At 43.0% G+C, this 25,477-nt stretch overlaps 1 protein-coding gene and 1 long non-coding RNA gene across 3 annotated transcripts in view; one reads left to right on the top strand and one right to left on the bottom strand.

Moving 5' to 3' along the window:
- LOC141570588 (uncharacterized) overlaps positions 1 to 25,477 on the bottom strand; it is a 124,503-nt gene that overhangs the window by 12,281 nt on the left and 86,745 nt on the right. For both annotated transcript variants that reach the window (XR_012494753.2, XR_012494754.2), the window contains one exon: positions 4,034 to 4,101. This is a non-coding gene — a long non-coding RNA (uncharacterized LOC141570588). The remainder of the gene's footprint in view (positions 1 to 4,033; positions 4,102 to 25,477) is intronic.
- CYP19A1 (cytochrome P450 family 19 subfamily A member 1) overlaps positions 3,919 to 25,477 on the top strand; it is a 77,344-nt gene continuing 55,785 nt past the window's right edge. Inside the window, exon 1 of the mRNA XM_019730620.3 lies at positions 3,919 to 4,076. The gene's annotated coding sequence lies outside the window, so the exon portion shown is untranslated. The remainder of the gene's footprint in view (positions 4,077 to 25,477) is intronic.

The following is a 25,477-nucleotide window of genomic DNA, read 5'->3' as shown; positions in this document are numbered from 1 at the left end:
GGTGGTCAGTGGATTCTTTGTTGTGGTCTTCAACATGTCAGAACAAGGCTCTGAGGCCTTCCTGGAAGGCCCTAGCTCCCCCCAACGACAAGCTGGCTGCTAGAGTGTTGGTATGACCAGAGCACTGGGAAATGAGGTGTGGGTGGAAGCCATATTTTCTGTGGCAGGGGTGGATAGGGAGAGGGTAGGGAGGGAAGGGGTGTTTTAACAAGAGAGAAGGGGCAGAGAGTGGTTACAGGTGAATTTCCCTATGTAGCTGGATCAGGCCCAGTGTTGGTGACAAGTGCAAGGGCAAGCCTTTCCTGAGCACCCAAGTGATACATGGTGGGTGGCCTTGCTCTTTAGGTAATTATTGGACAACTGGTAGCTGTACATGTGGACAGATGGATCCCCCACAAAGCTGGGGTACAATCTGAATGGGGAGCAAGGTGTTTAGAGGAATTTTTGCTGAGAAGGGCTATGATGAGGTAGCAAAAGGGGAGGATGAAATGTAGTGTCTTAAGGCCTCTGTCACTGCAAGGAGGGGGTGAGACCAGGAGGAGGGTGCACGATCGGGGAAGCCAACTATACCCATGTATCTTGAGGTCTGTTCACCATTGAGCCAGGTCTCCTTGTCTCAGGTCTGAGCATGCCAGAAATCTCTGTGGACTTTGACAAACATTTTTTGAGTCCAGAGAGGCAATCAGCGCAAAGGACAAGCTTGGCTGCAGCACCTCTGGCCAGATGGGCAGCTGCTCCCTAGGAGAGCAGACCCTCTGCCCTTTGACCTCAGGCCTCCCTAAGTAGCCTTGGCTGTCACCTTGAGGCAGTTGTACTTTGCTGCCCTCTGCTGCTCAAACCCTACTCTTAATAGTAGCCTCTCAGGGCTGGAAGGCAGGAGGCAACTTTTCCAGGGCAGGCCCTCCTCTGCTGCCCCCTGGTGCTCTGGCTTCTAAGAGTAAGTTTCTGCCCAGCACATGGGTGGCATCAGGCAAGGGTAGATTTCTGGGAAAAAGCAACTTTGTTCAGGGCTGGTCAAACTTGTACTAGCTCCTCCACGCTGCATGCAGAGGTCCTTCTGGAAAGGACCCCAAACTCCTGAAGTGGAAACGGTTCTTACCTAGCAGGTCATGCTTTTCTATGGACTATTTGACCTCTTCCAGGAGCAGTTTCCTGGAGAAATAGAAACAGAGTTTCGGGCTACTACAACTCACAAGAGAGAAGTGGATGCTTTCTACCTCCTAGTTAAAGAATGGGTGATGTGAGCCTTTCTAGAAATGGTGCCTAGATGTCTGTATTTTAACCAGGAGAGGCAAGTCCTGGGGGAATTACTGGCAGTTGGGCAATAGAATAGATGGCATCAGGATCTTTGGGTGCTCAGCTGGGAGTGGCATCAGGGGACACTGGTTTCCCCAACTAAAAAAGGCACCTGCAGGGGCAGCCACTTCTGCAGAGGATGTTTTGGGGCTTGATGTTTCTCAGTACACCATCTCGGTACACCATCTCCTGACCTCGGTACACCATCTCCAGGAGCCCGCCGTTCTAGGATCCCAGCTCTGTCCTCATTGCTGAAGTTGGGAGATGGAGCCTGCATGGGCTGGCAGCTTTCCAGCAGTTGGTTGCGGTCAGGGTGGCTCTGTGGTTCAAGCACCAGTAGACCAGTGCTCTGCTACACTGCAGGACCCCAAATGAACTAGACTGCATTTCTTGGGGCGAACAGTTACATCCATGCAAAAAATTTCCTTTCAAAGCTTCAAGTTGATAGAGCCCTCATGGATCCAAACCTATTTCTTTCTGTGATACGGCACTGACCACTGAGTGGGCCGCTTGCATTTCCCCACCTCTACCCAGGCAGGTGAAAGCCGGAGCCTGCCAAGGAATGGGATCCAGAATGGTGCCTGAGTCACCTCCTGATAGGCAACAGGTAGCCAAAAGGCAGGGGTGGGGCCTCATGTCCCAGAGGTAGAAGCTAAGAATCCAAAGCAAATGGCCACAAGGCCGGGAGAGGAGAGCCAAAGAAGTAGAGAAATCAAGATGGAGGAAAAAGAAGTAGTGCAGGTTTTTATTTTTAGATTGAGGTTCAAAATACAGATATCTGCAGAGCACGCTCTTTGGAGGGAACCAGGGCCAAGTAATAGTTCAACCTCCTCAGGCCCATCCTTACTGCTCTTTTTCTCCTTTGACTTATAATTTAACAGAAGCATTTGTTCTAAGTGCAAAAGTCCTGTACACAAAGTACTTGGAATTGGGGAAGGAAAAGTATAGGTGTTTTCTGCCTCAAAGAACATACACTCAAGGTCATGGCCTCTCTCCCCCGCAGCCTCCTCTCCCTCTCCCTCATTCCTGCAACAAGCATTTCTTCCTAGGTACTGACTACGCACTTGGAATTTATTTTTTCCTCTTACCTTTTTCTACCCCTAATTCCTTTATCTCAGATCCCTTCCATTTCTCTCCCAAAAAACTAAGCAACAGAGAAATTTAGGGGGATAGAAGGAAGAAAAAGACTTTAAGGGAAAAGGGATGCTTAGTTGGCACACCTGAGTTCATTCTGTAAAACTCAAATGCTATGCATCCATTTCACTCGTAGCTTGGGTTGGGGAAAGTTGTTTCATTTCCTCTTGGAATAAATTTTTGCTGAGCATTAGACCCATCCCATTTGCCCAGGCCATATATATATGCTATATATATCTAAATAAATTCAAACTGGTTGCAGGTCTTTCATCATCTACTTTGTAAATGAGTGGTGGAATGCTGCTAATCTGACAGTGACCAGAGCTAAACAGTGAATGAATACCTGACTCTTAATCCTCCCACCTGACACTTCCACCCTGGCTTTCAGCCCTCACTCCACCTTCTCCATCACGTACAGGGTGTTCATCATAAAGACCACCAATCAAGGCAAAGGCATGACGTGTTCTACAATGGCCAGCACTTTGGAGAAAGAACTCTGAGATCCTAGGTCTCTTATCTTGATTTTTAACTCCAAGAGTTTGATCTCTTATTTGCTTGTTTCTCACCTAAAATGGGACCAAGGATAGATGCAGGAGGGAGTTGTGTTATCCAGTTACATAATGAAGTGTTGTGTCTCAATTTATTTGGCTCCCAAACATCGCCCATCCTACTTGTTAAGAAAGCCACCATTTCTTTGAATCCTAAAGAAATTGAAGAGTCTTTCATTTGAAAATAGATTCCTAAATGCAAATGTCCCTGCAAGGGCTAATCCTAAAGTGACAGGTAATTTGAGGAGAGAAAGTCTCAGTGTGGACAGTGGGGAGAGAAAGAATCCCAAAGCCAAATCGCACCTACTTAACCAATTATATTTACTCCTCTCTCCAGGTCAGTACTGTACCTGAGTACAGGGAGAAGATGAAAGGCAGACTTGTATGCAAACCTCCTCCCTCTAGCACATACGTACACACCTGGACCTGAAGCAGTGATAATTGTTCTCACCTGAAAACATCTGCCTGAAGGCTAAGGTCACTTCAGATTTCCAACTTACATTTTCCTAAGTGTAGCACTTTTCTCCTAATTTTCTTTTAGAAAAGACTGAAGTAGCTCCACATGTCTTCATTCTCCAAACTGGACTCAGTTTGCCTGGGACAGGTGTATGTCTGTACGTAAATCTATATTCCCAATATATGTCTAGGACCCCCACGAGGAGACAAAGTTTCAGAGACCAAGTTTCAGAGACCCTTGCATCGGTGTAACTCCCTCACAGGGAGTCCGAGGCATTACTCTCTGTCCATGGGAACGGATGCACAGATCTTTTCTCTTCCTCATGGTCAGTTTTCTATTTGTGATTAGTAATTGGCTTCCCTCGGTACGTTGCGATCTATTACAAAAGCCAAACATTCAGAGGGCGAGCTGAAATGACAAAATTGGGTTATAATTTATGTTGGCCCCTGACATATATATTTTTTTTAAAATGATTTGGTCTCTAAGCAACTGATCTCTTAGCAACAAGAAGCACCTTTATAAAAGATGGCACACAAAGAGTGATTGCCAGAAAAGCCACCCGGTTCTTAAACAGCCGCGCATCATTAGCAAAACTCACCATCTTCAAGAGTCCAAAAACTAGAAGTGACCAGCAGACCCAGGTAACCTTGATATTTGCACATTTTCCTGAAAAAAGAAAGAAAGAAAAAAAAACAACTCATGCAACTATTGAAGAGAACAAAATTCTTTGAAATGTGTTCATTTTTGAGGTCTTATTAGTTGGTCTTGGCTAACTTTTAACAGAATGTATTCTATTAAATAACTGCTTCTTGATTTTTTAAAAAACAACTTGGACATGAATTTTGTGATCAGAAAACAATTCACTGAAAAGATTTCATTGACATGAGAGGATGGAAGGGGGGAAACAGTCTATCCTTTTCAGAGTTTCTTTCTGCGGGTTTTCATTGAAAAGGAGAAATTCCACACTGTGGCAAAATAGGAGTGTGCTGAATGTCATACGAGTGGTATGCGCTACTAGGGGAGTAGCGTATTTTTTTTCAATGTATTTTTAAATGGTTAAAATATTTAAAGAGCAGCAAAATTATTTTACTTCCAAACTTCAGCTTTTTAATCCAGTGTCAGTTCTAGTGGCAAATGATGGTCTTTTCTTGCAAATATGCAAAGACTGGTTTTTCTTTTCTCTCTTTCATAGCACAAAACCAAGCATTTTTCTATTTGTTTTCATTGCCGTAAGAAAAGATTCATTCTAAAACTGAAAATAGGAGAAATTCCAGCCATCTGTACTTTGTTTGCTTTTTTCAGGTAGCTGGGAGTTGAAGACTTAGTGTCTTTCTAGAAAATTGGAGTTAGAGGTGAGGAACAATTATTTTTCCTCTGTATCCCTTTATTTAGGACTGTGTAATTATAAACCCACTTGGGGTACTGAAAGTGCATAAAAAGGAGATATTTTGTGAGAGAGAAATAAAAATCTCTCTAACAACGCTTGGGAACATTACATAGAGATAGCACAGATCTAAGCAAACAGACTTTCAGAGAATTGCAGTTTCAATAAAGACAAGTTGGGATGGTGAATATATATATAAATACATATATATATATATACATATATGTATATATATGAATTGCATGTGCCACTTACCTTTAAATTGAGCTGTATGTTGACATCTTCTCGGAACCAGAAGATGGAGTATTTTATCTAAATACTGAAATTGGCGGTGTTTCAGAGTGTTCAAAATCAGGAAAATCCCAGAAAATTTGGGACTTAACAGTTATTTTGCTAAGAAAAGACTCCTTATCAATGCAATATGATTACAACTTGATTTAAAAACAAAAAGCTGCTTATGATTTGTATTTCTGTTACTGCTACCACTTGAGGCAGAAAGAATTCCTTCTTGTGATTGCTTTGCTCAGAAGTTAGCAACTTGGGTATTTTAAGTTGAACGGCAGAAACTGTTTTTTAAAGAAATGTACCATGAAAGCACAGAGACACACACATATACAGCTTTGTCGTTGAGAACTAAAGATTTTATGTACTTGTATTGCAGTATGGTCATTATTTTAGAAGCATGTTTGTGACTTTAAGTTAAGGAACTTGGATGAATAATTATAAGATATAACTTGTGTTGGCTGTGTTTGAATGTTTCCAGTTTTAAGTGTACCATAATCTACCAAACATGAAGGAGAATAAAAATAAGCAAAGATATGGTAATATTTGTATCATAAGTGGCAGCTAAGTTTTTGCAGTGGTTCTTTAAGATTTTTCAAATGCAGTCATTATGTCCTTTGAGGCTCATGTCTTGTAAGTTTTATCTATGCATAAAGAAATAAAGGGAACCAATGGCACTGTAGAGCTTGTCATTTTGGCTGTCTTAATAAACCATCTGACCAAGATGCAAAACAATTGCAATCTTTGAGATATACAATGAAGTACTCTAAATAGACTGGCCACTAGAGACTAAGCTGACTCATTCTGCTGTGTTAGGATTAGTTACTTCTGAGACACACACACACTTACACAAATAGTCTCAATATAAATCATAAACCAGGAAGTCAAAATGAGCCTCTTCATTAGTGAGGGTCTCTTAAGAAAAAAGATAGCTTTAATTTCATAAAAGTTTCCAACCATAATCGTTATTTGGTGTCTAAAAATCCTAGATGAGACTTGATGGCTTTTTTCCTTCAAACCTTAGGCTGGGGTGGGGTTGGTGGGGGCGAGAGTGCATGGGGTGGGGTGGGAGGATAACAGCTGGCAGACCTACGTCCAAACAGTTCTGCTGTGTGGGAGATGCATGCTGCAAATGGGTCTGTTTACTTTGGACAGTTGAATAACTGAATTGAAATGATCAGGCAGGAACTTGATCGATTACTACTTTTAACAGAAAAATGTTAACGCTCATCCTTTGGATAATTTGGTCTTTCTCTGGTGAGAGGGAAGCAAGAACAAAGGGGAGTGCCACTAAGGGCTAGGGACTTTACAATGTGCAGTGTGTTTAATCCTCACAACCGCTGTGCAGGGGCATCAGCATCTCCATTTTGCACTTGTGTAAACCAGGCTCAGCAGTCTGCCAAGATGTTATCTAAACAGTGAATGGCAAAGGGGGGTTTAAACCCAGGGCCAATCTGACTCCCCAGTCTATGTGCTTTCCTTGGGCCACAATGGCACAAGCAACTATTTTAAACTGACATTCAAATAGTCCCTCTGGTCTTAGTAAAGCAAAAGCTCTGATTCAGGCATCTGCCCACAGAAGAATCTCCTTAACCCCTGTCTCTGTTGGCTGGGGTGACTCAGATGCCTCATTCAATGGCTACCACAGGCTGTGAACTGGAGGCAGGCACTTGGTGGGGCTGTGGCAGCAGTGGCCACAGGGCATGTCACCATTCCTTGCCATGATGCTCATCCCAAATGAAGTTGGGTAGGACTCTTTGAGGTACTCTTTGTATGAGACTAGAACCTGAGACAGGGCTCCCAGGGAGCATCCTTGGACCACAAGAGTTAGGGACTGCATGGGTAGAGAGGAAGCCAAACCAAGAAGCAGAGTGGGTCCAGTGGTATGCCACCAAGTTAAGGTGGCAAGAAAAGAACCTAGGTGGCTGAAGCAGGGTGGGGGTGAAATGATGCTACAAAAAGTGGAGCTTTCTCCCAAGGAAGTCCTTACAGAGTTGCAAGACTGCAATGCGCAGTCCCCTCTGGTTCTGATGCCTCTGCCTTGTGTTTTGCCCCCTCTTTAAATAGCGCTGACAAAGGGATCAATCTTAGAGGGCTCATTTAGAAAAAATCCCTGAAATATAGTATCTGGGTAGAACATTTGTAGAGGAGTGAGGGCCAGGGCAGCCACAACTAGTCCTGGAACAAAGCGTTCTACACATCTCCATTTCTTTTGATCTGTCTGTCAATCAGCTCAGAGACTTGCAGTGTCTCGCCCAAAGCCAGATAATTCATGGAGGTGAGATTTGAACTCAGATTTTTTGGCTGAGAACCCTGTGGCTCTTTCTTGGAACTGGAAAATATGATGATATACATATAGGCACATACCAATTCTAAGGTGTGATATGGATCCAAAAAAGTTGGGGGCTGGAGGTGACCTGCCTTGAACTTGGCATGGCCATCAAATGAACATCAGGGGCAGTTCTTTGCCTGCTACACTTTGGTCCATCCTTGGTCCACACTCCAACAAATGTAAGAGGCAACCTCCCATTTCTTTTTTCAATTCCTCTTTGCTGGGGTATATTATGGGTAATCTCTCCTACACTAAGTCAGAGGGCTGGCGGGCAGCTTAGAAAGCTTGAAAATAATGTATAGTAATAGGTTCTATTTTTGTACAAAAAATAATTATCTTTGTACAAAAGTATCCAAGTAATCCATATGACTCTACTTCCCTAGTGTTCTTGTCTCCAATCGGACATGCCCACCCTCTCTGATTTCCTGGCTGGTGTGTGGTGCTATGACGTATATGGTTGGCACATGACGCCACATAATTACCAAGGGCAGCACAGGCCAAATACCCCTCTGTATAGTGCATAGAAAGTCTCCTCTCATCTGGCATCCCGAGTAGAAGAAGAGAGCCACTCAAGTCATTTCATTTCTTTCAAAGCATATCATTCTTCATCTGGGAGCTGGCTTAATTTAGACTTCTCATTTTGGAGGTGAGGGAAGTGAGCTGAAATGACTGCCCAAGGTCTATGCAACTAGTCATAGCGAGGGATAGCACTCAGTTCTCTTGACTCCCAGTCCAGTGCTCTTTCCTCTGTATCAGAAAAATTGTTAATCCTAAGAAGAGGGTGAGAGTACAAACTATTACCCCCATTTTACAGATAGAAAAATTGAGGGCTTAGTTCACTTTAGGGACAACTGCCACTCCAAAAGTACGAAAATTATTAAATCTATGAAAGTGATTTAACGGTTCCTCAGTATTAACGATTTACATGATCCCTGCTGGATACAAATATGCAGAGTTCCGTGTGATAGTGAACACACTGGGGTGTCCAAAGGCTATGCAGCTCGCTGATCATATGATTTCTCCCTTGCATGGAATTAAGGAAGAGAGGGAAGTGTTCCCTACCGTTATGAAGCCTAGTGTCCAAACAGATTATACATTTATGGAATCTCTTAAAAAGATAAACCATGTACATCTCCATGGTAGAACTGTCACAGATAAGCCCCAAAAAATGGATAACAAAGGGCACTGTAAGCAGTAATCCTTGTGGGTTTTCCTCCTGTTGGACCAATATTATTTTTTCCTACATGATTACAACTCCCACATTTGAATTTGGTACTTCCCCAGAAGTGGCTCTAGCAAAAATACTCTGATATGCAGTAACAATTATGGGAACTGTACAATTCTGATGACAATTCTCAAAAGTTAATGTGAAACTGTTCAGTTGGATTGAGTTCTCTGTGCCAAGTTCTGTGCTAGGACCTTTACATAGGTTTTCTTATTTAATGTCCATAACCTATGGTGTCAATATTCTGAGCACTGTTTTCCTGATGAGGAAGCTGAAACTCTTCTGCGTTTAAGGAACTTACCGGAAGGCGCAAGACCATAGCGTGGCGTCTATTTGACTTACCTTTACTGTACTTAATTAATGTGCCTGGCCCTGGGCCAGATGCTGGTGATATAAATTTAAATAAGACATGGTCCTTGTCTTGAAGAAGCTCACAGCTTAATGATGTTCTTTCCCAGTTAATGTGGGAACTTTTGCTCCTCAGAGCTAGTTTAATAGCAAATAAGATATTTACTAAGTAAATTCTAAAAGGTTTGCTCTAGAGCACACGTCTTGAAGGTAGGCTAAGGATTAGAGGAAAAATATCCTAGGATAGGAAAATATAGGATTAAAGTTTACAATAAGGGGGAAAATTGAAGATTGACAGAAAGTTGGCATTCATGGCATATAGAATAAATGGTCAAAAAGCATGGAGGAGACCGTGCTTAGGACACATAAAACGGCCAGCAAACCTTGTTTTTTCTGTTGGCTGTAGGGATAATATGAACAGTGAACTTGATGATATAGGACACTGGTAGAAAACCTTAAAGATCAGACAAAAGAGTATGGATTTAGTAAATAGAAAATGGGGAGCAATACGAGATCTGCTGATGCAGTATCCTGGTTTTCGAATATTGTGAATACCTGTGACAAAAAGTGACAGAGGAACAGATTTTTGTCTGTGTGTCATTGTCTCTGACAGAGAAGGATACTACAGACCAGAAGATCAGTCTTCTGAAATCCCGAACTAATCAAGAGTGAACTGGTGTGACCCTGGCCTGGACAATAGCTGCAGAAGACAGAGCCTAACCCAAGACAAATGCAGAACAATGGACTAGGCTTGGTGATTAGATGGCAGAAGGGAAGGGAGAAAGAAAACAAAAAGGATGGTGGTATCTTTAGAAGCAAGGGAATTTAGGAATTAGTTATCTCTTTAAGTAGAACTATGGTGAGCTTGTTTTTCAACAAGGTTTAGATATAATAAATGTGCTCATCCGTGGAAATGTTAACTATGTCCCTCAAAATACAAATCAAGACATATTGGGTCTAAGAAGGGATCTGTGCTCTTCTGAGAGTAGAGGAAATTTGGGGGGGAGGGTGAGGGATGTCTGGAAAACATCATTTAGTTGCTAAACTATTAGAATTTCCAAGCCATTTTCATGGTTTTAGGACTATCCTGGAAACCCCAGGAAGCAGGCACACTTCTGGATCTTTCTCCTATAAAATGCCTACAAAATATGGGGGAGGTGCTCAGTAAATACCAACTCCTCTGGAACAGTGGATTTTTCAGCTGTGTTACTTGGAGTCTTGGAGTTTTTGAAAAATTTCCAGAAGCTATTGTTGAAGGTGTTGGGGGTGTGGAAGACGATAGGAGGAGACAGAAGATGGTAGGAGGGGCTCCAGCTACCGCACTCTCACCAGAACACTGGGCTCCCATGGAAATTTTTGTTTAAAAAGGTGGGGGGAGCAGAGATAAAACTACTGGGACTAGTAATGAATTTAGCAAGGTTTCAGGATAGAAGGTTAATTCAGGATACAAAAATTCACTTGTATTCTTATACACTAGTAGCAGTCAATTGGAAAATAAAATTTTAAAAACAATTCCAATAGTGTAGAACAAAAAATACATAAAATACTTAGGAATAAATCCAACAAAAGATGTCTAAGACCTGTACACTAAAAGGTACAAAACATGGCTGAAAGAAATTAAAGACAATCTAATAAATGGCAAGATATATTTGTGATATAAAACCCAGTATTTTTAAGGTAGCAATTCTGCCGAAATTGTCCTTTAGAGTCAATGAACTTCCAAATAAAATTCCGGTGGGCATTTTTTGTGTGTGTGTGTGTGTGTAGAATTTAACAGGCTGATTTCGGAAATTTATATTGAAATGCAAAAGACCTAGAATAACCAAAATATGTCAGTTAGGGACCTTTGAGAAGCAGGCAGCACAACTAGATGTACAAGAGATTTATTGGAGGGGAAGAGTGGGGAGCATAAAAGGGAATGAGCAGGAGTAGGTAAGGAAGCTGTCAGACCCTAGTGTAGTTCTGACACCAGTGAAAGGAGAGAGGGAAGAATTGTGTGGAAAGAGCTTCGGACCCTAGTGTAGTTATGAGAGGTTTTTTCTGGCCAGGAAAGGAGAGTTCCCAAGGAAAGGCTACCTGTTGGAAGAGTACTGCATTAGATAGAATGGACTACCACTAGTATCCCTACCATGCTTACTCATTGGTTAGGAGCTACCTAGAGAAGTATGGCCTTTCAGTGAACTTGGTGGTGAATCCATAAAGGGGCTCTCAATTAGGCTCCCAACAGCAGGTTCTTTTGAAGGTGATCTCAGCAGCACACCTCCATGGCCACCATACAAAGTAATTTTTAAAAAGAACAAAGTTGAAGAACTTATCTTCCAACTTACCAACTTTACCTTTATATTTCAAGACTTACTATAAAGCTACAGTAATCAAAACAGTTGGGTATTGGCAAGAAATAAACATATAGATCAATGGAAAAGAATAGAGTCCAGAAAGAGTTCCACACACATATTGCCAATTTTTAACAAAGGCAATTCAATGAGGAAAGGAAAGTCTTTTCAACAAATGGTGCTGGATCAACTGGATATCTATAAGGGATGTCAGGGGAGGGAGGCTGGACTCCATCAACCCTTACCTCACACCACACACAAAAATTAACTCAAAATGGATCAGAGACCTAAATGTAAAATTTAAAGCTGTTAAACTTCTAGAAGAAAAAAGAAAAATCTTTGTGATTTGGACTGGCAAAATTTCCCTTGAATACAAACCATGGACTATAAAAGAAAAACTTGGTAACTGGACTCTATCAAAACTAAAAACTTTGATCTTCAATAGACACTAAGAAAATAAAGCAGACCACAAACTAGGAGAAAATATTTGAAATACATATAGCAGACAAAGAACTTGAATCCAGAATACAAACGCAAAACAAAACAAAACAAAGAAAACCCTCTTAAAATACAATAAGACAAACCAATTTTTTGAAACGAAAAGACTTGACCAGACACTTCACAAAAGAAGATATACGAATAGCCATTGAGCTCACTAAAAAATTTAGTAATTAGGAAATTGCAAATTAAAGACCATAATCAGATACCTCCAGAATAGCTAAAATTGAAAGCCTGACACATACCAAGTATTGGTGAGGATGTGGAGCAACTGAAACTCTCATATACAATGGGTGGGAATGCCGTGGTACTTTGGAAGATAATTTGGCAGTTTCTTAAAAAGTCAAAAACTAATGTGAATGTTTAAATTTTTAAAAATGTATTACCGTAAAAGACACATTGCCATTAATCCCCCTCAAAATACTCCCCTTGCTTCGAACACACTTATCCTATCATTCTTGCCACTTTCTGAAGCAGTTCTGGAAGTCCTCTTTCGTGAGTGTCTTTAGTTGTACTGTTGTGGCTGCCTTGGTGTCCTGAATCAATTCAAAATGTTTACCTTTCATGGTCATTTTGACTTTGGGGAAGAGCCAGAAGTCGCACGGTGCCAGATCCGGTGGATAAGGTGGATGAGGATACACCGTAATGTTTTTATTGGACAGAAATTGCCGTACCTACCATATGACACAGCCATTCTGCTCTTGTATGCTAGTGTTCATATTAGCCTTATTTGAAATAACCAACAAACTGGGAACAACCTAAATGTCCAGTAACAAGTGAATGGATAAACAATGGTTTATCTATACAATAGAATACTACTCAGAAATATTAATGAACAAACTATTAATATGAACAACAACATAAATGTATCTCAGAATCAATATGCTGAGTGAAAGAAGCCAGACAAAAGTGTACAGGCCATATGATTACACTGACTAAAATTCTAGAAAATGCAAACTAATCAATAGTGACAGGAAGCACATCAGTAGTTGTGACTGGGGATGGGGTAGAGGAAGGGATGGATTACAAAAGGGTGATGGAAATGTCATCTTGATTTTGGTGATGCTTTCACAAGTGTATATATACAGTGTATATATATATATATATGTTTATATATGTTGACATATATATAGATATATGTTAAAACTCAAAATTGTACACCTTAAATATTTGAGGTTTATTGTATGTCAATTATGCCTCAATAAAGTGGTTTTAAAGGGATGGGGGAGATGGGGTCTGAAAGCAATGCAACCTGGCCTATACAATAAAAAGATTGGAATAGTGTTCTAGAAGAAACTTAGGGAGAAGTGAGTCTGGTACTTTGCATTCCTTTCTGTCTGTTTAGTGTCTGCATTTCCCCTAGGCTGGGGAAGAGAGTGGAAGAAGGAGCAATGCCTAGTGCCAACCAGCTGTCCCGTTGAAACTCTCTTGAGCACTCCTGCCTGCTGGGCTGGGGTCTACATAAGGAAGGCCCTTTTCTGTGATGTGAGCAGGCAGGCCAGCTGCATGGGTGATTGGCCAATGCATCACACAGGGCTGAGCAGTCAGAGGCAAGGCCTACTTGGTGTTTAATGCTCTGCAGTCACCATATTGAAGTTCTTAATAATTGTACCTTTGAATTTGTGTTTTGTAAGCAAAGTCTGATGGGACATTATATGTGCCCCTTGGCTCATATAATGTCCCTTGGACCCTTGGCTCCCGAACTTGGACCCTTGGCTCCCGAAGTGTCAGGGTCGCCTCTCCTGTGCTTCCCGGATACGTTCTGGACTGTGAGCACCTCCTCTGTCCTTGCCCAGCAAGCACTGTAGCCCTCCCCCAGGCAGTGACCTGGGCAAGGACGTGGGGAGTGGGAGGGCTGGGCACACAGCCAGGGGACTGAGTCACAGGGTGCTCCCCACCTGCGGGGGCACCCTGTGATGGTCTGCATTTGCTGTGTGAGAATCCTTGTACCTTAAGGAGTGCAATATTAAGTGCCAAACAAAACACACCATGACAAGGGGAGAGGAAAAGGCCTTTTCCCCGCTTTTTGAACACGGGACTCCCCATTTTTATTTTGCCCTGGGCTGAGCAAATGTCTGTTGCCGGTGCCGCCGCAGGGCAGCCTGCTTGAGATGCTCACACTCATTCCCCAGCCGCTTGCCTGGGGCGGATCAGCTGTGGATTGCCACAGATAGGGGAGCTGGGTTGATTTTGCTCCCGAAAGCTTCCAACTACCCTAGGGGAAAGATAAGGCTCTATCCACCCTGCCCAGCATTGCCAGACCCTAAAGCATTTGTAAGAAACGTCTGGAATGCAGAGCTGATGTGCTCTCCAGAGCAGTAAGTATATCAGGATAGAAGCAAGGAAAGTCCTGCACTCATAAGATGCTTCTGGATGCAGTCCTCCTCCTCCTTTGATTTCCTCTCCAGTGTGGAATAGGGGTGAAAGTCCCAATTTGGTGTTTTGAAAAAAATCACCATGACAACAGCCAAGTCTGTACAGAGAGTTGTAAAGCACATCAAGCTCACTTTCAATACCTTGCCTTTCCTTCCAGAATGAATGCTTCTAGTCAGACAATGATCCAGGTGCAACAAAAGAGCAAAAGGGAAGAGTGGACCATGGTTTGCCCAGGCCCATCAGAAACTAGTGGTACCTCTTTGATTTGTCAGTTCTTCGCCTCCAGCTTTCTCCACACCGTCCGAGTCAGCTTTAAAAGCTTATGCTAAAAGGGCAAGAGCAGATATGAGCTCTTTTCAGGAAATGTGCTCTATAAATCTGTTAAACTCGTGGATTTAGAAGTAAAAATAAACTTGGAAACTTCCATTAAATATGTCAGGGTGTGATAGAAATTTGGGACTAATCCTTGACTCCATGGGTTGGAGAATGAACTAGCAAAAGCTTGTCCAACTCTATCATCGTGAGGAAGAAAGTGTTTTTCCTTCTGCCTAACAAGTGGGCCTCCCACCCTGGCCTTTTCCAAGGCAGGAAGAATCAGTATAATCTTCAAGGGCACTGGCTGGGAAATGAGGAGGCCTGGGTTCCAAACTCTTGTCACTAATTAGTATGAGACCTTGGGTACGTAGTTATCCTCTTCGGCTATGCCAGTGTTTTCCCTGCCCTATAGGCATATATGCAAGTGCCTTTCAATGAGAGGAAAGTGTTATGCACATAATGTAATGTGTGAGTGAGAGCATTATCACATGTTTTCTCTTTGCTCTTCTCCCGATATGGCAGAGATGGGTTGGATCTTGCAGTCATTTTGTGAAGTGAAATCTAAGTCTTTCCTGAGCTGGGTCTGGGCTGTGCCTCTGTGCAGACTTAGGGAGATAACAGAGGCTTATTACACCTTTGCACAAAGTAAACCAGCTATTTTCCTCAGTGTTGGGGGCAACTAGATTTATCAAGACCGGTCATATTTGTTAGCCTGCAGCCGGACGCTTGGGTTATCAGGCACCAGGGTTCTGAAGCTCAAAGAGCTACAAAGGTCAGGCCGATAGTGGTCAAGGAGAATGGAGAGTGTTTGCCCCATCAAAAGGGACAACAAATTGTTGCCACAAGGGGATGTGAGTCCAGCCTGGCCAGATCTTCCGAGTTTTTCTCAAGACCTGAAATCTGGACTTTTAAAAAGTTAAGATATCCAAAAGTTTAAATAACGGCAACAAAAGCAAATTTAAAGCACAGTGTAATCCAGAATGAGACGGGTTAGCAGGTTGGGTGGGTTAATGACAGAAACTCCAGTTAGGACAGGGGAAATGGAGCAGTGACACAGTCCTGTGCCCTGCAGTTCCTTCAGAGAGCTCTTTATTTAGGCAACTTGTGTCCTGCCTCAGGGTCTCCTCTTCTGTCTCTCCTCTTCCCTCAGGCCTGAGAAGTTTCATCTCTTTGTGGGAGAAGGAGGTAAGAAGCCTTGCCCCTGTAGCCCATTCTGTTTCCCAAAGCCATCATTGTGACCAGTCCTTGCCTACCCCTGTAAGGCCTGGATTTTGAAACTTAAAACCCAGGAAAATAATTCCCCCCCCCCCCCCACTCCCTGCTTTCTGCTTCCCTGAGGCAATGAAAAATGCTCAGGAGACTTAATGAGGAGAGGGGAGAAGGGGTAAACAGGTAACACTAGCTAACTGGCCCCCAGCCCAGGGGTTATACTGGAGGAAGGCACATCACACGCTCAGTCTCAGAGACCCAAATGGGGACGGTGTACTTGTAAAGGAAGAGGAATTAGCTATAGCTGGTGGAGTCTGGGCACATGGCAGGAGAGGAGACTGGAAAGGCAAGTGAAACAGGACTTACTATGGAAAAAAATTTTGATTGACTCAGATGTCTGATTACTTGTGTGTTATTTTTGTAAAGTTGGTGACCCAATTCTACATCTGTCTGTGTAATTTATCATCTATGCACTTTAAAGTGACCTAAAGGGCCTCAGAAACCACGATCTGGAAACCATGCCCATCCTAATTTGAGTTGTCTTAACCTCTAAAAAGCATCCAAAGCTGATACTGGTTGAACTCATTTGAGGGTATTAAGTAAAGCCAGACTTTACTGAGAGTTGTGTCACAGTTGTCACCAAGCCTTCTTGCAATCTGAGGACTACTACTGCTTCCTATCTGCCCTCTCTCTACTCCAGTCCCCTTCATTTCTCCAGGCTCCCCGAAACTCTTCTTGTTCCCCAGCAATCCTCCCAACTCCATCTCTTCACTGAACTTGGGCTGACCCCTGAAGACCCTGTTCTCCTGTCTGCCCTCTCAAGTAGAGGATGTGTTTTCAATCATAAATCCCCCAATTTCAGTGTTGGTATCTCCTGGGGTACTGCCCTTGGACCATTACTCCCTTTTTCTTTCTAAAATATGAAATCTCCTTAAGGATCTCACCATCCACCCACTCACTCTGTCTCCCATAGTCACTGAAGGCTGTTGCCTCTTTGTCTGTGCCTTCCTCTCCACTCCCTCATCCTGAGCAGCTAAAGGTCCATGTGGCTGATCTAAGCGACTCCTTGGCTGCAGAGTTCCACAGTGATCGCACCTTAGGTGACGTTCTCCCTCCACCTCAGCACACTCCCATGGGCACAGCTTGGACCTGGTCATCATCAGGAATACACCTTCTCTGAAATCTTGCGCTCTCACCACCACCTTCCAGCTCATTTGCTCAAGTCCCCTCACTGCAATAGTTCTCCAGGCTCAATGAGATCTCCAAGCCAGTAGTCTCCACTTTATGTCCCTGGACCTCTCCTGGCTTTACGTCCTTCTGTATCTAGCTTAGAGGCCATTGTTGTTCCCACAGTGTCCTAATAATACTAAATCCAGTGTGCCCCTCTTGATTGTCCATGCCTGGCAAAGGCCCTCAGACTTATTCATGTCTGTGCCTGAGTAGATCATTATTATGGGAGAAGATGACATGACAGGACATTTTGATGTGGCTCTAACTTCATGTGCTCCAACCCTTGATTGGGCTCAACACTTCCCAGCAATTTTACCATGCTTTCCTAGAAGCTCTCTCCACTTTCACAATCATAATTTCAGTTCTGCTCAGAGCTTTGTGCTGCCAACCACTTTCTCCCCAGAGAAGAAGCTGGGCAGAAAAAACTGATCGATTGCATTTGTACCTGCCCACTCCTCCCATGTATATTCCAGCGGTGCACATGTCCCTCCTCCAACCACAGCCAGTCCCTCTACATGTGCCCTGGATCTCATCCCCACCTATCTAAGCCGGGGGTCCTTCCGTGAAGACCTTCTCCTTCCCAAATTTTCAACCTCTTCCTCACAGCTGGATTCTTCCCTTCAGCACTCAAATATATGTTAGAATCTTCCATTACAAAGTCAAGGAAACAAAATTTCCCTTAACTCTACACATCCCTCAAGTTCTCACCTATTATATCTACTCTCCATTCACAGAGTTATGAATAGGCAGTGCCTCCACTCTGTCATCTTGTCTCCTTTTCATTCTGGCTTCCTACTTCACTGTACAGAAACTGCTCTTATTTTATCCAATATAAGTTATTTGCCTTCCTCTGACTTTACCTCTCAGCAGCATTTGATATAGTTAACCACATCTTCCTTCTTAAAACACTCTCCTCTTGACTGTGGTGATAAAGGTACTGTTTTGGTCTTCTTTATCCCTTCTGAATCTTCTTTCTTGGGATCTCCTCCTCCTGAATTCTAAATTCATGAGTTCTTTGGGAGCTCCTCTCACTCTGCACTCTTTCTTGGCAATTTCAGCTTCTTCCAAAGTCTAAATACCATCTCTAGTTTGGTTTAATCTTTCCTGAATTCTTGCCTTTTCTATCACAGAACTGGAATTAAGTACTTATTTGGGTGATTATCTGTGTATTGTTTCCCTATTGGAACTGTGAGCTCCATGAGGGTGGGCAATGTCATCTTTATTCACCACTCCCATAATCCATTGGGTTAGTCTCCAAAAAAAGTGACCAAGCTTCAATATCAGCTCTTAGTCGATGGGCCCACCTTCTGCCACCAGAGAATGAAAACATCTGCCTTCATGGGATCGGCTAGTAGTTTGAACTTATCACTGCAGTCTTTTTTCCAGCTCTAAGCTACAACTATTTTTTCTTTATTGCAGAACAGGAAGTCCAGATATTTTCTTTTGCCAAAAATGGGGGAATCCAGTATTAATAAAAATCAGCATTGAGGGGGTAAGGGAGCCTTCAAGTTTTTAAGCAGAAGAGTGAAAGGTGAGGTCTGTATCTTGGGAAGCTGTCTGTCAGCAGTAAGGAGGGGGAATTGGTGGAAGATGAGAATTAGAGGCGGGGGCATTTGGGTGATTCTGTTCCAGGAGAAAGATGAGGAAAGCCTTAGCTCACAGGTGGCGTTGAGAATAGAGAAGGAAGCGGGAGAGGTGAGACTTCCAGAGATAAATAATCATTGGCTATGAGGGTGCCATGTGGGCAGTGAGAGATTGCCCAGAATCAGAGGACGCTAGTATTTGACTCATCATCCTCTTCACATACATGCTGCTGGTCTCTCTCCCTGGAAGGACCTGCCCCCACCCTTATCTCCTTGGAATCCTATTCCTTCATTATTATGATCTCTACGATGCTCTCCTTGACCACCTCAAGGAGAATGTCTCTTTTTCCTCCTCTTTCCCCCCATAGCACTTTGTTCAAATGATCATTATTATGGCCAATCATGTATAACACAGGTGTTCATATAGCTGACTATGTCAAGGTATTATGCCATCTGCGATGAAATAGCTACTTCAAACTAGAACAGCTGAAAAAAACAACCATAAATTAAAAGAAGCACATTTACTGCATTTCCTTGACTTTAATTAACCAAAAACATATTCTCATCTTTTTTAAAAAAAAACCACGAAGTTCTGGTGGGGCATGTTAATAATGTTTATTACTCATTTCTCTGATAAGATTTATATAAAAGTCTTGGGTGATCCTGGCCTGCTTCTTTCTTTGGCCTCGGAGTAAATCTCTTAACTCCAGAGTAGCCTGCGACACGACCTCTGAGCTTCTAAATGACTCTTAAATCCTGAAAACCAGTGGTAATCTCACTCTAGGTCAGCAGGCTGTAGTTAACCCTTTTGCAAGCTATCTGCGTGTGCATGCTTTAGTAATGTAGTTTTTTAAAAGGGGCCAGGCATTTACTGGACACATAACACGGTCTAACTCATATATGTCCTGGGTCGACTTACACAGACTTCTTCATATTTAAGGCTTTTCCTAAAAAAATTCCAACATTCACTAGGGCTTCAGCAGCACCCTTTAGACAAATGCCTTCTGTGAAAACATTCAAAAATACATCTGAATTCACGTCCTATGCCATCACCAAGAGCACTCTGCCATCTAGTTCCTGCAGAACCCTAATAATTCCATAAGGCCAGAAAGAGTGCCTCATTGGGGGACAGTTCCTGATTCCCATCACCCTCTTCTGATCAGACACAGTCCCTTTGCTGTTCCACCTTCATTATTTGCATATCCCTTTCCTGTGGAGTTTATCACTTAAAGCCTTGCTATTTTTACTTGTATTTATGTCTTTCTTTCTAGTTATATCATAAGCTCCTTAAAGGCAGAGACAATATTCTCTTCGTGTCCTTTTTACCTGCCCCCCCATCCCCACCCCATTCATCCTGGAATCCTAAACCCATGCCTTGCACTTAGTTGGAGTTTAGGGTTCTAGAAAAGTTAATGAATGAAACATAAATATAATTTGGGTCACTTTTCCCACGAAATGCATCATCTGTCTTTACCCACATTGAAAGCCCTCAGCCTCTTCTCTGCCCACTCCCACTGGCTCCCTATAGTTTCTCCACATCTGCCTCTAAAATGCTTTCCAATCTGCTGCAAGCCTAGCACCTGCACCATCATTCTCTCTTTTGACTCATTCTTAAAGTTGGTTAATCAGGCTAGTGCCATGGTTTAGCACTCTGCCATTAGGAGAACTGTCCTACCACTGCTGGTTTCTCCAGTCCTGTTAACACTGCCCCCACTGCCCAAACCATGGCAACTCTATAAGAAAGAAAGCCTTATGATGTCTCCGTCAGCAAAGGAGCTTGTTGTCTTGTAATTTCCAAAACTCTGTGCAGTATCCAGTTTACCCCTAAAATCTCCCTTGACACTGAGGAACACAATGTGGTCTCTCTGAGTTTTTTCCTTATGTCATCTTTTTTTTTTTTTTTTTTTTTTTCACATAGTCGAAATGTTGCAGCTATCTCCAATTATTCCTAAACTTGTGTTTTCCAGAAACTGATGTTTGTGTAAATATTTTTTCAAGCAATTTTTCTTTTTTTTTGCTTTGGTGATTACTTGACAGATGTTTTTGGTGATAGTAATCCTAAGTCCTAAACGTACCTCGCATGATTCTGTGGGTGTTTTACTACCCACTATCTCCTCTACTGATCACATCATCCTCTGAATGGGGAGTGGGCAGGGATCATTAGCCCCATTTTACAGATGCATAATCTGTGGCTGGGATTTTGTGATTTTCCTGAACTGCCATGGCCTGTAAATGGTGATGGTGGATGAAGGTGAAAGTACTTAACCCACAGCTTTCTAAGATTTTCCCATTTTCTCGTGCTTTTTGACTATTTCTGTGAGCAGCTTTCAGTGCAGCCATCTTTGGTTGCCTGGACTTTTACTCATCCGCGTAAGCTTCCTCCCCTAGTTTTTTTGGATTTAAACTCTTTGCATTGAATAAATCAGATTTACAATTTAAAGAGAAAACCACTCTTACAGTCCTGTTATTTTTTGTAAATCTTTGTAACAATTTTAGCAGGCCTTACCTTCCATTGGCAGGCAGACAACAGATAGATATGTACTGAGCACTGACTTGTTAGCCTTTCTGCTAGATACAGGGAGACTGACCAGGCTGGGAGATGATGGGGATGGGGTGGAGTGGGGGGAAGGAGGGTGTGTCAGGGGAGAAAGGGTGCCTGGAATCCAGTCCAAGATCCACTGTAGGTGTGCCTTTTTCAAAGCACCTCTCAGAGGTGCAGGCTTTTTCAAATCACACGATTGACCTGCAGAAGCTAAAGGGGTCTGGCCAGGAGGGGGTTGGGGGAGAGAAGCAGGATAGTTTACAATCTAACCCAAGAGTCAAGCTAGATGCTTAAAAGCAGCTGGGTTACACTGGGATAAAGACATGCTAGAAATGCTACCCAGGATGTACACCAAGAGCTCACTGTGTTCAGGAGCAATAAAGGAAAACAAAGGCAGGAGAGGCAGCTGTGTGCTGCGGGGATCTGGAAAGCTTTGTGGAGATGAGACAGTGGTTTGGAAAGCATGAGATCCCAGCTGCAAGCAGGGAAACAGTCCCATCCCCAGGCAGGGCCTGAGAGTCCTATCTAGTGCCTGCTCAAGGAGCATCCAGTCCTTTGGAAGTAGGTAGACTATAAAATGTTATAAAATGTAGCCAGCACAAAGGCGAGGAGAGAGAAGAAAGCAAGGAGCAGTAGAGAGGATAGGCGTGTCCTTCTGAGCCACAGTAACTGAGTGACATGGGTAAACTGCTGCTAGTTTCTGGTCTTTGACACTAGCAGTGCCTACTTCCTAGACTGGGTATAAGGATTAAATGAGAATATTGTCCATAAAGTGCTTAGAACTGTGCCTGGCACACAGTAAGTGCTCAATAAATGTTAGCTATTATCATGATCACACAGGCATATAAATATATGAGTGTCTACAGTTACTGATAGGTACACATCTACACACACAAAAGGCCTATTGTGTTCTACAAATAGTAGCAGCAGCCATAGACTGAGAGTTGTTATAGTTTAAAAGATACCACGAAAGGTCAGGGAAAGAGGTCTTGACCTTCATGTGTTGTTGCTGTTTTTATATGGTTTACCACTTTGGGATAACATTTAGAAGAATATATGGCAATGACAGTGGTGCTGTTTGGGACTGACCTTGGTTCCCTGGGCTCAGGCACTGGAGCACAGTGTCCAAAAAGCCAAGGCCTGTTTGGATTCCTCACGTCATAGGAAGGAAGCAAAGCTCCTATTGGCTACCCACCCACACGGCAATAGTCTTTTGAGCTGCACCCTTCCAGAGGTCTTGTGTCCAGACCCTGGGGGGCATAGGAAATCAGTTTCATTGCTAAGGGAAATTTCCAGAGTGGCTCTCCTCACCCTTCCGGAATCACCACCTGCTCTGCCCTGCCCTGGATTGTAGGGCATACAGAGACCTGCTACTATGTCTAGCCCCAAAGTGGAGTAAGTTGGGGTCATCACTCCAAGTTCTATGCTTGGTGAAATCGGGTCTCTTGGGCAAGTTACTTAATCTCTCCAAGCCACATCTGTAAAATGGATATAAGAATGAAACCTTCATGGGACTGACTGTGAGGTTTAGCTGTACTACGTTACAGCTTGGCATTCAATAAAAAGTAGCCATTATAGCTATGAATAGCTGCGGCCACTGTAGTCATGATACTACAGGTAGAGAAGGGGGTGCCGCTGAAAGCACACTTGAAACTCACATATAATTAAGGTGACCATAAATGTATTGTCAAAACTGGGGCACTTTTGAGAGTCAAGGGAGTGCTATTAATAATGGGACCAGGACATCAGTCCTAATTGGGACCTTCTGGGGTAAACCAGTCCGTGATTCTCTACCCACTGCTCGTCTCCAAGGCCAAACTGTCTGACTACACCTCTTTCTTCAAAACACAGTTCTTAGTGAAATATTTTTTTCCTGCTTGACATCTTTGTCTTTTGATGGGCATTTATTTTACCACTAAGGTTAACCATCACTTGTTGGGAAATAAATATGTGTCAGACAGTGTACCTGGTGCTTTAAGGAAATGAGCTTTGAAATTCTCAGCCACAGTGGGAGGTAGGTGCGAACTCCATGACACAGCTATGGAACCTGAGGCTCAGGGAGGTTAAGTAACTTGCCCAGCCAAGGTTACAGGCCTATGAAATGGTATATTGGGAACATGCCACATAGACTAAAGCCTATGACCTTTCCTGGATCAGAATGTTTAGAGGTGAGCCCAGAATAATTTGTGTGGAGCCCTCGCTGCCACCCCTTACCTGCTAGACTGATGGGGTGGGTGCCAAGGTGCACATCTTCCTCCCATGTATACACTGATTCCCAAACATTCAGGTCAGAGAACTGGGCTGCAGAACCATCGACTGCTGTTCTCTGATTATCACAGAAATGGGAACGTCATAAGTGGAGGTTATGAAAACTGCTCCTGGTTTCTTTGTAAGTGGAATCTTGTGTAGTTTTCCTAAGATTGAAAGATTGTGCAGCTAAGCTGGCGACACATTTTATCCTTATCTTTTCCATTACAGATATTGCCAGGGTGGGGTGTGGAGAGCAGTATCTCTAGACCCAATGCTCTTTTATAAACAAGCTATACAGGAATACTTCTTTCAAGAATGTTCACTCCTGATTCTGCCATGGTGATACAGATACACTGCCTTACCCATAAGTATCTGTTGGTGGAGAACATTAACTCTGAATGTCTGTGTCCATGTGAGAAAATCTAGGGCTCCCATAAACCTGGGGTATGATACCCAGAATTCATCTGAACTATTTGGACAACTTTATCATTCCTGGGGCCATAATTTTCAGGAGGATGGTTTGCATGGTGTAAGAAAATGACTGCTTCCTGCAGCACTGGCCGCTGTATAAAAAGAGCTCTTTGGCAAACACATTACTCATCCTTCATTACGGAGCCTGTCACCTCCAGGGTGCTAGTTCAGAAGTAATCCCATTACCTACATCATGTCCTAGCAAGTGGAAGGTTTCCTCTGCACTCACTCACTGGCTGATTTCTTAGGTCCCCATGGATGGTTGCCATTCAGGGGGCTAAGGGTTCCCAAATTTCCAATACTGGCATTGATGCCAGTCCTCAGGAGGGGGAACACCAGAAAGCTTTCCTTACCACCTACTTGCAAGCATAACAAACTGAAAATGAAACCTAATTTCAAATGTTCTGTTGAGGAAAGATTTCTTTGAGTTACTTTAACTGGGTTTTTATGAACACAAGTGTCCTTCTTTGTGTCCCATGTCATGAGTGACTTTAATGAGAAATGGTGGCAGTCAATTCAGATGAGTCCACCTGCATATGGGGCAAGTCCCCACTTCATTGCCCTGACAGGTCAAGAAATCATTCAGGAATTTGCAGCCCAGCTGTTCCAGATAGCCTCGGCACAAGTAATGTTTGCTCCAAATTACTGGACTAATGCCTGCATAAATTGGAAAGAGGGAGTTTTTCCAGTTTTGGTAAGAGCATTGTCTTCTTAACCATCAAAGTCTTTGTACGTACTGTTCTCTCACTCTGGAATAAGCTATTCCTTTGCATTTCCTTTTCCTGGAAGACACCTACTATTTTTAATACTCAGTTTATGGGGGCACCTAACCTCCCCTGGAAGAGGTTTTCTGTCACGTACTCCCATAGGACCCTGCATGCTCCCTTTGATAAACCTCATCTCATTTGTATGAACTACTTACTAGTTCAAGGCCTGCCTGCCTTCACTACTGGGTCACGAGCTCTAGGGACAGGGCCTGTCCGCCATGTTTCTCCCATGCCCATCACCTGTCATGGTATCTAGTGCAGACAGCCCTCAGCGAAAGAGAAGAGTACTTTGTTGTGTGGGGGAATGTGCCTGGTCCACTGGCTGTGGCAGTTCAGGGCTTTGCAGGGCCCCTGGTATGCTTCACTGAGGCTGGAGATGCATTCTCTCTCTCTCTCTTTCAAGGATTTTACTTTCAATTTCAAAGACTGTTCACTTCTGCTTTGCTCCTAAACTCCAAGAGAGTTAGTACGAGCCTCAGGTAAAATTGTGCCTGCCATTTTTATCATGTCACATTACAGTTTATATAGATATTTCATCTAAGTTAGCTCACGGCAAGGAAGGTTCTACTATCTCCATTTTGCTAACAAGGAAACTAAAGGCTAGAGTAGTGTAGTAACTTGCCCCAAGTCACAAAGTATGGGGCAGAGCTGTAAAGTGAATTATTCCCCACGATGAGACAACTACACTAACAATATCATAAAAGCTATAATAAGGTTGATTATGTCTTACTTCCAAGTTCCAATTGGTCACAGATCATTCAGAGCCCCATTCAAACTTTTTCTAATACTTATTATTAAGGAGTCACCCATTGCCTCTTTGCAAGTTAAGCAGCCTTGTAGAAATTGTTATTTTTTAAAATTATTTTCTTTCAGTTACAGTTGACATTCAGTATTGTT

Source organism: Rhinolophus sinicus, chromosome 3 (genome assembly GCF_057876585.1).
Source record: "Rhinolophus sinicus isolate RSI-liver-muscle chromosome 3, RSI-T2T, whole genome shotgun sequence".
In the NCBI taxonomy this organism is placed as follows: domain Eukaryota; kingdom Metazoa; phylum Chordata; class Mammalia; order Chiroptera; family Rhinolophidae; genus Rhinolophus; species Rhinolophus sinicus.
This window is presented reverse-complemented; position numbering and strand designations above follow the sequence as displayed.